Source organism: Elephas maximus, chromosome 13 (assembly GCF_024166365.1).
Source record: "Elephas maximus indicus isolate mEleMax1 chromosome 13, mEleMax1 primary haplotype, whole genome shotgun sequence".
Classification (NCBI taxonomy): domain Eukaryota; kingdom Metazoa; phylum Chordata; class Mammalia; order Proboscidea; family Elephantidae; genus Elephas; species Elephas maximus.
Window position 1 is genome coordinate 42,130,951 of NC_064831.1, and position 13,945 is coordinate 42,144,895.

A 13,945-nucleotide genomic window follows, 5' to 3' on the forward strand; every position below is an offset into this window, starting at 1 on the left:
GTGTGTGCGCAAGTAATCCAACAGCCACAAGATAGCTTACAAGTATTATTGGATATGCTTAAATATTTTATGATAATGAGAATTACAAAGAACATACTACCTCACCACCATTGCCTCACTGCACTATACAGTTAGAAAGAAGTTTAACTAAAGAAAAGTGAGAATTTGGCTAAAGATTTCACAAGAAAACTACTAGCACTAATAGAAAGATTCAGCAGAATAGTGGGATACCAGATCAACATACAAAAATCAGTTGGATTCCTATACACCAACAATAAGAACTTTGAAAAGGAAATACCATTTTTAATAGCTCCTAAAAAGATAAAATCCTTAGGAATAAATCTAACCAGGGATGTAAAAGACCTCTACAAAGAAAACTAAAAAACACTGTTGCAAGATACCAAGAGATCTACATAAATGGAAAAATATACCATGTTCATGGATAGAAAGACTCGACATTGTGAAAAAGACAATTCTACCCAAAGTGATCTACAGATAAAATGCAGTCTCGATCCAAATAACCAACAGCATTCTTTAATGAGATGGAAAAACTAATCACCAACTTTATGTGGAAGGAAAGAACCCCTGATAAACAAAGCAGTATCAAAGAAAAAGAACAAAATAGAAGGCCTCACATTATCTGACCTCAGAGCTCATCTTAGCCATGGTAGTCAAAATAGCCTGGTACTGGTACAACAACAGACACATAGACCAATGGAAAAGAATTGAGAATCTAGACATTAATCCATCCACCTATGGTCAGCTGATCTTTGAAAAAGAACCAAAGTCCATTAAATGGGAAAAACCAAACCCATTGGCTTAGAGTTGATTCCGACCCATAGTGACCCCGTAGGACAGAGTAGAACTGCCCCATAGGATTTCCAAGGAGTGGCTGGTGGATTAACAATTGGTGCTGTCAAAACTGGATGTCCGTCTTTAAAAAGGACCCATACCTCATACAATACACAAAAACTAACTCAAAATGGATCAAATACCTAGATATAAAACCTCAAAAGATACAGATCATGGAAGAAAAAATAGGGACAATCCTAGGGGCCCTAACACATGGCATAAAGTGACTACAAATCATAACTAAGTACAAACACCAGAAGATAAACTAGATAACTGGGAGCTCCTAAAAATTAAACACTTGTGCTTATCAAAAACTTCACCAAAAGAGTAAAAGATAACTTACAGACTGGGAAAAAAATTTTGGCTATGATATACCCAACAAAGGTCTAATCTCTAAAATCTGTAGAATACTTCAACAACTGAATAACAAAAAGACAAATAAGGCAGTTAAAAAATGGGCAAATAATATGAACAGACACTTCACCAAGTGAAGACTTTCAGGCAACTAACAGATACATAAGGAAATACTTGTGATTACTAGCCATTAAAAACTAAACCAAATCCATTCCTGTGAAGTCGATTCTGACTCATAGCAACCCTGATGGTGTAGTGGTTAAGTGCTATGGCTGCTAACCAAGAGGTCAGGCATTTGAATCCACCAAGCACTCCTTGGAAACTCTGTGGGGCAGTTCTACTCTGTCCTGTAGGGTCGCTATGAGTGCTAGCCACTACATAAATGCAAATCAAAACTACAATGAGACACCATGTCACCCCAACATTACTGGCACTAATCAAAAAAAAAAAAAAAAAAGAAGAAGAAATGTTGGAGTGGTTGCAGGGAGAGTGGAACTCTTCTGCACTGCTGATGGGAATGTAAAATGGTACAACCAATATGGAAAATGATATGGTGCCTCCTTAAAAAGCCAGAAATAGAAATACCATATGATCCAGCAAACTATCTCCTAGCAGTATATCCTAGAGAATTAATAGTCATCACACGAATTGATGTATTCACAATAGCAGGAAGATGGAAACAACCTAAATGGCAATCAACAGAAGAATGGATAAACAAATTATGGTATACACACACGATGGAATAGTATGCAACAATAAAGAACAATAATGAATCTGTGAAACATCTCACAACATGGATGAATCTGGAGGGCATTACACTGAGTGAAGTAAGTCAATCAAAAAGGACAAATATTGTATGAGAACACTATCATAAAAAAACCAAGAAAAGGTGTATACAAAAGGAAAAAACAATCCTTGATGTTACGAGGAAGGAAGGGAAGGGGAAATCACTAACTATATAGTAGGGAAGGGTTTTCTTTGGTGAAAGGAAAGATGACACATAATATAGTGGAATTCAGTTCTTAGAAGCTTCCTAGGCACATCCAGATACCCTAGGGACTGAGTTCCTGGGGCTGAGAGCTGGGGACCATGGTCTCAGGGGCCATCTAGGTCAGTTGGCATAATATAGTTGATAAAGAAAATGTTCTACATTCTACTTTGGTGAGTAGCGTCTGGAGTTTTAAAAGCTTGCGAGCGGCCATCGAAGATACATCTATTGGTTGCATTGAGTTTGGAGCAAAGGGAAATGAGAAAAACCAAAGGCACAAGGAAAATATTAGCCCAAAGGACTAATGGACCACATGAACCACAGCCTCCCCCAACCTGAACCCAGAAGACATATATGGTGCCCCACTACCATCACTGACTGCTCTGACAGGGATCACAAAAGAGGGTCCTGGACAGAGCGAGAGAAAAATGTAAAACAAAATTTAAATTCTCAAAAAAAAAAAAAAGACCAGGTTTACTGGTCTGACAGAGATTGGAGGAATCCCCGAGACTATGGCCTCCAGATACCCTGCTAACTCAGAACTGAAGCCACTCCCAAAGTCTACCTTTTAGCCATATATTAGAGGGGCCTACAAAACAAACAAAAACAAACGTTGAGGAATGTGCTTATTAGTTCAATCAAGTATATGAGACCAAATGGACAACACCTGTGCAAAAGCAACGATGAAAAGCAGGGAGGGACAGGAAACGTCGATGAATGGACACTGAGAACCCAGGGTGCAAAGGGAAAGGAGAAGTGCTGACACATTGCAGGAATTGCAGCTAATGTCACAAAACAATTTGTGTATAAAATTTTTGAATGAAAACTAATTTGCTTAGTAAGCTTTCACCTAAAATACAATAAAATATAAAAAAAAATGGCATGGCACACCTACCTCATGGCAGAGAAAGAGAGGTTGGCAAACAAACATAGAAGGTGCATGTTATTCGTGTAAAAATACAGTAATATTCTTCTGAACTGGATCTATAGATCCTAGCTCAATGCTTGGAGATACTCAGGAAACTCTTCCTGGATCACTGAGTTCTAATAAGTATCTGCTAATACAGATAGTTATTATATATATATATATATATTTTTTTATATTTTTAATACAGATAGTTATTATATATTATATACAGAAAAAAAGAAAAAATTCTTCAAAGACCTCTCGGAATGTGCAGGAAAATGTGGCCAACGAAGAGGACGCATCTTGTCCTCCTTTGTTGGGGAATTTATAGGAGGTAGAGTCTCTTGAAAAAAAAAAAAACAAAACTTTTCTTTTTTTTAGAGTCTCAGCAGCCAGGCCATAGGAAACTGACGATATAAAACATGGTATTATCTGAAGACTTAGTCAGGATCTGCAAGACTTCTGTACAGCTCTTGCTGCCTGACAGCTGCATTCTGTGACTCTTCCAAGGACAAAAAAAGGGCTCATTAAGTCCAGAATTTCCCCAGCGAGTTCCTTAAAATCAAACAGTGAAGCTGAGAAAGGACAAAGTCTCCTTTTTCTCTTCCAACGACCAGCAGGGTCTTCACTTCTGATACGTGAAAGACGTATGGTTCCAAACCTCAGGGACAGGGGATTGAGTGGAAATTCAGGCTGTGACTCGTGAGTCTAGAGAAGGTGGAGCTGGAAGATATATATAGAGGGGGAACTGAGGACACAAGTGAAGTCTCCACACATGTGAGATCAAACACTGATTTTTAGGAGAAGATTGCAAAGACAACCTCCTTGTGGATCAGTATTTCACTTCCCAGGTCTGCATTGCACTGGCTAGTGGGCCGCTTTGGCCTCCTAAATCTCCGCTCTCCACATGGAACAATTTAATTTTCTTTTTCAGCTGCATATGATGTGATTCACTGATGTTTACCTTAAGTGGCTGGCTTTCATTTTAAAGCTCTGAAGATGTCTGTTTGCTTGAGGAAGTCCTACAAGAAATCTCAGCTTCAATGACTATAGGCTTGTAGTGATTGTCTTTTAACCTTCTGAGGCAGACCTTCAGGTAGGAGTCAAACAGAATTTCACATTCAAAAGTAAGTTAAATTGCTGAAAATTAAAACATTTTTTAAAAAGAGGCTGGATGTGTAAGAAATGATATGCTTTGAGGGGAATGAAATAAATAATTATAGAAGTACATGAAAAAATACTAAAATGGAAATATGGAAAATAGAAAACAGGCAGAGTGAAGAAAGATTTAGGTCAGAAATGAGATAACCTAAGTTTCTTTTGTAGAGTGTACCTAACCCTCCATGTCTCAGGAACATTTTTGTAGGTGGTCAACAATTTCCTATCTCTGAGTTATATTGGGTAACGATTTTAAAGAATCATAGAGTCAGACATGGAATGAGTGATGCCAAGATGCTATCACTTCACCAGTTGCTGTCAGTGATTCATACTTCCCAGCTGACTTCAGGGTGTTCTGTCTTTCCTTCAAGCTCCATAGACTCCAGGCAGCAGTCACATGCTTAGAAGATGAGATCATGGAATACTTGGGTAGAGAATCATGGAATACTTCTGAGATTGCAAGTGTTTTGATGGACCCTGGGTAAAAAGTGAACTTATAAAGCACTCAGTGTTACCGCTTCTTGGAGATTTTTCAGAGATGGATATTACTTAGATTTTACCATGGGAGTTGGGATGAGTGAGGGAGACAGGGCAGAAGGTGTGTGTTGGGAAATGCTTTGTTACTCTCACAAAGAGATACATCTTGTTTTTAGATTTCAGCCATTTTCTATTGCACAGATAATGGCAGAGATCAGTCAATCAGCCTCTTCTTCCCTCCCTAACTCTCTCTCTATACTTGTAAGCAATTGTCATTGTTGGGCTGACTTTTTACCCTTGTTAGTTTGGCCATTGGAAAACAACCTTCTAATTTTGCCTTTTTGTTTATTTAATTATCTATTACATTCCATTTTAACATTTGATGAATGAAACTACACTTGAAATTCTGATTATATAATATACACTGACCCTTTCTTGTCATATTCCTTTTTGATGTTTTCTAGCGTCGTGTCATTTTTACAGTGGTACAATTTGGCCTGTGACTACAGAGTCCCTGGGTCTTTCTTCAATATTTGTACTTAATGCTTTTGCATACTGTATTAATTCCTGACTCTAGTACTTTTTAAAATTCCTTATTAGGTAGTCTCATCTGATATTTTACCTTTTGTCTTCCTGTCTATAGGCTCTCCTACCTGTTTCACATTAAATGATCTAAAGGTCATAACCCTCTCCTACTCAGAAACTTCCACAGCTTCCCACTGTCTATAGGATAAGGTTTAAATTCCTTAACTTGGCATCTGAGAGTGCTTACCATCTGTTCTCATATTTACTCATCATTCACTATTTCCCCTAAAGAAATCGTCCAATCTGATCAAACCCATCTTCCCAGCATCTCTCAAAAATAATCCCTCGATCTATCCTCTGTGTCACACATCTCTTCCCATGGGTTCCCAATGATCTGAAGCCTGCCCATCCTTTGGGCCCAGCTCACGCACCCCTTCTTGATGGGACATTCGCTGACTACTCCATCAACAGCTTCATTCTACCCTGACTTCCATTTGGTGTATAAGTCTGTCCTGTCTCCTTAAGATTAGCTACTCTGCCTCTGCTCCACTGATCAGAAGTAGATTGCCAGGCCTTCCTTCCCAGGGGCCACTGGATAGAGTCAAACCACCAACTTTTTGGTTAGCAGCAGAGCACTTTAACCATTTGCATTAAAAAAAAAATTTTTTTTTTTTTTATGACTCCAGTATCTTTAAACAGGGCACTGTAGAATTTTCACCTTTTTACATCATTTTATCCCTTTAAAAATATAGGACTCTTACTATGCTTTGCCAAAGTCATTTTAAATTGAGCTGCATTTTTATATGAGTGGTGCAATCATGAGTGACTAATCACTCTATGTTCTTATATTTCCCCAATATTCTTTGCTTTTTTTTTTTTTAACAAATACTGCAGTGTTTATAATAATACGAGCAAGTAGCCTTTACTATTTGGCAGACACCATGCTAAGTACTTTAAAGACGTTCTCTCATTTAAATCTCCAACAACCATTTAGGGTATGTATTACTAGCCCTGGTGGCCCAATGGTTAAGGGCTCGGCAGCTAACCAAAAGGCCGGCAGTTGGAATCCACCAGCTGCTCCTTGGAAGCCCTATGGGGCAGTTCTATGTTGTCCTATAGGGTTGCTATGAGTCAGAATTGATATTTGGCTAGAATATGCTGGATAAATTGTGTTTTCCCCTTCTCAGGATATCACATCTAGATGTATATGATATATATTTGCCCCTTATGAATGATGTCAATTTTGGTTAAAGAGTTTTTAGATTTCCTCACTCTTTATTTATTTAAGGAGAAAAACTCTTGAAGTCTTCCACATGGCTGTTGGCAGGGTCCTCATATTAAGAGAGAAAAGAAATCTCAATTTTTTTTACATCGTTTTGTTTTGCTTTTACATTTTAATGTAATGAAAATAGACTTTTTAGCTTCTTCTGATAGAGTCACAAGAATTTTGCAAGTTTTTTTTTTTTTCCTAAAAATATGGCTTAACTTATCAGTCTTCAGTTCTAAAGATCATTTTTCAATGTTTTGGAAAACAATAGTTGGTAAAATTTTAATTTGAGTTTTTACATTTACTTTTGTGAAATTAACTCGCTTTTTAAAATAATATTAATGTCGTTGCCAAGTTTTTGTAGTAAATTAAATTTACCTTGTAAAACAAATTAATAAATATTTTTCCTGTTTTATGGTTTGGAATAATGTATGTAAAAGGGATTCCTTTTGATATTTAGAAAAGTTTCTCTTAAAAGTTTTGCATTATGAGATTCTGTTGAAAAATTGTTTAGTTGTAGAAAATATATTATTATGTCTTTAAACAAAAATTCCACTTTTCTGGACACAGAGTTTTTGGTGAACTCCTTGTCTCTTGTCTCTTTAGCTATGTGTAAATGAACCTCCACCCAGGCCTACTTTGTTGTTGTTCTCATTAAGTGCCTGGGGACTCCAAGGCACCTAAGAAATCAGAAACTTAGATGTTATTTTCTTATGCAGGGATTTAAAGCTAGAAGTCCCCTAACCACTGCTTTAGTTGCATCCCATGATGTTGCTATGTTGTGTTGTTGCCATTCAGTTTGAATAGTTTTCTAATTGTCCTTTTCTCATTTCTTTTTTGGCTTATGGGTTATTTAGAATTGGGTTATTTAATTTCCAATTACTTGGTACTTTTCAATATCTTACTGTGATAGATTTTTAATTTAATTTCAGTTTGGGAAGTGAACATACTGTGTGAGATTTCAATCTTTTAAAGTGTACTGAGGTTTACTTTATGGCTAACATAGGTTCTATCGTGATGAGTGTCCCATGTGTTCTTGGAAAGAATATGGATGCTGCAGTTGTATATAATATTCTACAATTGCAAATAGGTCAAAATGGTTGTGTAATGTTGTTCATATTATGTTTTTCTTCACTGACTTTTTTTTTGGAAGAAGGAGGTGTTAAAAATCTCCAACAATGGTTATGGATTTTCCTATTTTTTCCTCTACTTTTATCAATTTTTGCTGCATGAATTTTGAGCTTCTGTTACTAGGTACACACGTATATAGGGTTGTTATGTCTTCCTGATGAAGTGATCCTTTTATAATCATGAAATTCCATCTTTATCTCTTGCGATACGGTTTGTCTTGGAGTCTATTTGTCTCATATTAATACAGCTACGCCATGTTTCTTTTGCTTATTGCTTGCATTGTATATGTTTTCCCATTTTTTAAATTTTGACTTATTTGCACTTTTTAATTTAATGTGAGTCTCTTGTAAACAGCATGTAGCTGGATCGCTCTTTTTAAGTCAGACTCATAAAATCTGCTGTGTAATTGTTTAGCTGGGGGCCTGGCAAACTTTTTCTGTAAAGGGCCAGATTTGTAAATATTTTAGGCTTTGCAGGTCATTATCATTTTCTAGCATTACCTTCCCAGGGCCAGGATGAGGTGAGGCAAGGTGCCCTTGATTTTAGAAGCTCCTCATGCCTTCTTTCTGATTGAAGTTTTCTGTTCTTTTTTACCCTGTTCTGCCAGTTTGCAGTTAAAAAGCTTGTTTTCTATTTTTTTATTTTAAGAGAGATTAATCTTAAAATCTTGACTTGCATACTTAAAGTCTAAAGTCAATTCATTTCCATTGTTTTCTCATCAACAATGCAAGATATTACAACTTAAACTCAATCACCTTCCTTCCCTTTTGTACACTTTATTTCTACCTTGTTTTGCTATTCACTGAATTATCATGATTGTTCCTCTTATTATTGTAAACATATTATTCTTGATTAAATTTACCCACATATTTACTAATTGCTTTGCTCTTATTTCCAGTCCCTTTTATATCTCAAACATCCCATCTGGGATCATTTTCCATCTGCTTTAAATTCTTTCTTTAAAAAAATTTCTTTAACGTTCTGCATCCCACTTTGGTTAGTGGCATCTGGATCTTAAACACCACCAAGCAGTCATCTAAGATGCATCAATTGGTTTCAACCCACCTGGAGCAAAGAAGAATGAAGAACAGCTAAGGCACAGGGTAAATATGAGCCCAAGAGACAAAAAGGGCCACATAAACCAAAGACTACATCAGCCTGAGACCAGAAGGACTAGATGGTGCCCAGCTACCACCAATGACAGCCCTGACAGGGAACACAAAAGAGAATCCCTGATGGAGCAGAACAGTGGGATGCAGATCTCAAATTCTAGTAAAAAGACCAGGCGTAATGGTCTGACTGAGACTAGAGGGACCCTGGAGGTCATGGTCCCCAGGCCTTCTATTAGCCCAAGACAGGAACCATTCCCAAAGCCAACTCTTCAGACAGGGATTGGACTGCACTGAACAATGGAAAATGACACTGGCAAGGAGTGAGCTTCTTGACTCAAGTAGATACATGAGACTGTGTGGGCAGCTCCTGCCTGGAGGAGAGGTGAGAAAGCAGAGGGGGACAGGAGCTGGTTGAATGGACACCGGGAATACAGGGTGGAGAGGAGGAGTGTGCTGTCACATTAGGGGAAGAGCAGCTAGGGTTACATAGCAAGGTATGTTTAAGTTTTTGTATGAGAGACTGACTTGAATTGTAAACTTTCACTTAAAACGCAATAAAAAAAATTTCTTTGGTGTGAGTCTGCTGATGACAAACTCTGTTGTGATACATCTGAACAAGTATATATTTCATTTTTGTTCTTAAGTTATAGTTTGTCCGGGAATAGTGGTCTTAACTGGTAGTTATTTTTCCTAGTGCTTTGAATGCACTTTTTCTACAGTCTTCTGGCATCCTGCGCGGTTTTGAGAAATTTGATACTGATCTATTTGTCATTTGTTTGTTGGTAATTGTCTTGGTTTGTATTTTCTAGGATCAAAACCGAGACCAAGATTCTTGCTGTTAAAATCAGGAAAACAAAACAAAAATGTAGAAAATAACGTTGACAGGGGAAGCAGGTAGTCAAAGATGTGGGGTTAGTGAAAGGTTAGCCTGATTCCACAAGAAACTCTGCAACGTGAGCGACACAGTGGAATTGTCCCACACTGAAGCAAGGTGGTTGGCCTTTGGTACCTTTTTATTAGCCACTTATTGGCTGTAGGCTATGCCCAAGATAAGTGTGAAACCTAGGAGACATCTCCAGTGAGCTGAGGGCAATTATTAAGGGAAGGCTACAGTTGTGAGCTGTTAGAAATCAACACGCACAACAGACAGGGTGTGGGTTCACTGCCTGGTAAGGGGTATCTGACCAGTGTACCATAGTGTCTACAAAAGTAATCTTTTATTTCTGGCTGCTTGTAAGATCTTATTGCCTTTAGCGTTCTGCTGTTTTACTATCATGTCTAGGTGTAAATTTCTTTTTATTTATCCTGCTTGGAAAATATTGTGCTTCCTGTATCTGAAGTTTCAATTCTGGAAAACTTTAAGCCATTATCTTTTTTAGTATTACCTCTCCCAGGTCCAGGATGAGGGTGAGGTAAGTAAGGTTCCTATATGACAAAATTTAAGAAAAATGAGCAGCTCCTTAAATGTTGTGCCCTAAACTCCTTACTTACCTCCCCTCTATTCTAGGCCCTGGCCTCTTCCTCATTCTCTCTTATCTGTCCTTCATGGCACCTGATTAGTCATTTTCCCCTTCATATTTCATGTTTTTTAATCACTTTTTCCCTTTTTGTTGTATTTTATAAAATTCTTCAAGTGTATCTTTCACCTCATTAATGCTGTCTGAAGTTGTACCTAATTTTCTCTTCTGTATCTATTAAGATTGTAGTTTGATTTTATATATATATTGATTGGTTTTTATATTCTATTGTTTCTTTCTTGTATTTAGTGTCTTTTTTTACTTATTTAACCTACTCGTTTTATATTATGTATCTGACAATTACAAAATCGGAAATCCTTGACATTCCCTTCTGTTTGTTGCTTCTTAACCCATAGCTTTCTGGTTGATTCTGACTCATAGTGACCCTATAGGACAGAGTAGGAACTGCTGAATAGGGTTTCCTAAGCTATAGATCTTCACAAAAGCAAATTGCCACATCTTGCTCGTGTGGAACAGCTGGTGGGTTCGAACTGCCAACTTTCTGGTTAGTAGCCAAGCACTTTAACCACTGTGCCACCAGAGCTCTTTAATGTTGCTTCTTATAAAGGCCTATTTTCTGATACATTGTATAATTTTGGATTATTAACTCATTTTTGGCTTATTTAAAATTCTGTGAATCCTGAGAGGTCTGAGATGAGGTTATATTCCTTTGGAGAGGATTTAATTTGTTTCTGTAAATGAATTTCTCTGCTTGAAGTTTCCTAGGACTTGTAATTGGTATAAAATCAATCCCAAAAGCCCACGGGGGTAGGACTATCCTTATGCATTTTCAGAAGAGAGATATTCTTTTTCTCCACCTCCAATCAGGGATGGCACAGATAATTTGTCTTGTCTCTCTCCCTGTTTGAAAGTGTTCTTTAAACTGATCACTCTTTTGAGCTTTTGGGTATTCTTAATTTCAGCTTTCTATCTTTTGCAAGGCTAAGGTCTTGTCCACTATTTCCTATTAGGCTATTAAAATCCAGGGCTTCAGGATCTTAGTATCAGCAGTTTAGCCACTATCTTTATTTGAGCACTGTCTTCCAGGGCCAGGACAACGCTGAGGCAAAGCTCCCTGGGTTACTACTGTTGTTTCAGCTCTGTCTTCATTTTATCCCGTGGAATTATCTTTATTTCTTGTGAGCTAAGCAATGCGTTTAAAAATTATGTTTCTTGTATTTTATTAAGTATTTCTAGATGCTTCAAAGCAGAAGGACTTTTTAGAATTACCCATCTGCATTGCTAGAAGCAGAAGTCCCCTGATCGAGCAGCACATAGTTTTTATTTTTATCCCCTTGTTCTGTCATATTTTGGTAGTGGAATATTGAGGCATTTGATTATAATTCAATTTTTTAGACTGTTTATTTTTCTGGCATTTAGATATCATTCATTGCAGAAATTTTGTTCGGCTGTATTAGTGTTTATATCCTCCACCACTATTGTTTTAAAACGTTAGTTTTACACTTGGTCTACTGCATTTAAAGGAAACCCTGGTGGCATAGTGGTTAAGTGCTACACCTGCTAACCAAAAGGTCAGTAGTTTGAATCCACCAGGCACCCCTTGGAAACACTATGCGGCAGTTCTACTCTGCCCTGTTGGGTCGCTACGAGTCAGAATCGACCCCATGGCAATGGGTTTGGTTTTTGAGTTTAATAAATTTAAAAGGTCTGTGGGTGGTACAAACACTTTGAACTTAACTACTAATTGAAAGGTTGGCAGTTGGGACCACCCAGTGGGGCCATGGAAGAAAAATCTGGCAATCTGCTTCCATGAAGATTTATTTAAGAAAACTTATGGTGCAGTTCTACTCTGTAACACAAGGGGTCCCCATGAGATGGAATCAACTTGATAACAATGCTTTCTTTTTTTGTTTTGTTTTTTTTTTTTATGGTGCAGTTCTACTCTGTAACACAAGGGGTCCCCATGAGATGGAATCAACTTGATAACAATGCTTTCTTTTTTTGTTTTGTTTCATTTTTATAATGTACTTAGGCACATAGAATACCTACTAGCAAACTGTTGTTATATGACTAATCAAATGATCTCTCCTTATCCTATGGGGTTGAGTAAGTCTGAGAGAAAAGTGGGAGGCTCTAAGTGGGGTGCAAAGCTTCACTCCTTAGCCAAGCCAGAAATGGGAAAGTGGAGAAAGTGTTCTTTATGCCTTTCTTAAGTAACTACTATTGTAAGAAGTAAAAGTAACACTAGATGTAAAAGAATTCACATAGCTCCCAACGTGAGCAAGGGGTTAATAAAAACTGTCTACAGCATTTTTCAAATTTAATGTCATTTTTGGTGACACTGCACATACTTACTAAAAACTTTTTTTTTCTTTCATTCTTTTAAATCTGATGGACTAAAAGTATCCGAGCCTCCTGCATCGATATGAACTTTTCTCTATCATTGATGTCTTTTCTAGATTGCTACTGACCCTCTCTCTCTCTGTTTGTGTTAGTGGTGTTTTTATTTTATTTTATTTTTAGTAGTGGTATTGTGTACCAATATGTCCTAATGGCAGTTTTTTTCTTTTTGACATTTCAGCCCAATTTACTTCAGTATATATCTTTAAAAGATAAGGGTATTTTTTTCCCTATGTAACTGCAATATGGTTATGACACAGTTAAAATTAATTCCTTACTACTATCTAATACTGAGTCCATACCCACAGCTTCCTGATTTTCCTGGCACAGTTTTAAAGAATGACTTTCTTTGACACTGCGTGTTTAAACAAATTAACATTCTTATCCCAGATAGCTTATTTGTTGGAAAGACATTCCATAAACATTGTAAAGAGATGGTACAGAAGTTCGATAATTTTTTTTTCCAAGATATGGATACTGATACCTTATTACAACAGTAAAAATTACTTATTGATGCAGAATTTTGTTTTATATTTTAAAATCAGAATAATATTGATTTTCTTTTGTATTAAATTTCTATGTTGGCAGCTTATCTCAATGGTTTAAAAATGGGTATTTTTCTTTGGGAGTTTTATTGGTTATTGTGTTTGGTTTGGGTTGTTGTTGATGATGTTTGTGTTAGCCAGAAGCAGAAATACTGTATTACTAACTTATCTTTCTGGAACTTCTTCAGGTCAGCTTATACGAAAAGCAAGAAAACCCTAGGGCAACTTAAAAGCGAATACCTGAGAACTAAGGAAGTCTGAGGAGTATTCCCAAAGGAGTTGAGATCAGCTTTGGGCAATAATATGCCATAAAATTGGACAAGATTTTGAGAGAACAGTAGCTACTCTACTGCTGATCTTTTAACTTAAGAATGCTCATAGACATTTACAAGGCTAGACACCAGAGCTAAACATGTCAGCTCTGTCTGTTTCCAATTGATGGCATTCGTAGTCACTCATGGGGGAAACAGCAGACTTGCAAATAAATAGCTTTTCTTTATAAGAAGAGAATCTTCTTTGTTAAGTCCCTAATAATAAGCGCAGTAAAATTCATTAACAGTGCAGGCAGTAAAGGTGATAGGAATAGTGAAGTACTCATTAATAATTTTAATAGACTAAAACACTTAGTGTAAAATTGATAAGAATATCTTTCAGAGAACTTAGGGAAATAAATGAGGTGAAGCAAAGATTAAGAAAGCCCTGAATTTAGAAGAATATACTATCAAAAACAGGTTTCTCAAACTGTAATGTG

The 13,945-nt window shown here is 36.9% G+C and overlaps 1 protein-coding gene across 12 annotated transcripts in view; it reads left to right on the plus strand.

The window, feature by feature from the left end:
• Nucleotides 1–13,945, plus strand: part of INPP4B (inositol polyphosphate-4-phosphatase type II B) — a 976,853-nt gene that overhangs the window by 122,977 nt on the left and 839,931 nt on the right. The window contains exon 1 of one of the 12 annotated variants that reach the window (XM_049905343.1): nt 3,880–4,197. The exons of the other annotated variants lie outside the window; for them this stretch is intronic. The gene's annotated coding sequence lies outside the window, so the exon portion shown is untranslated. Of the gene's footprint in view, nt 1–3,879; nt 4,198–13,945 lie in introns of those variants that run through there. 12 annotated transcript variants of the gene reach the window in all.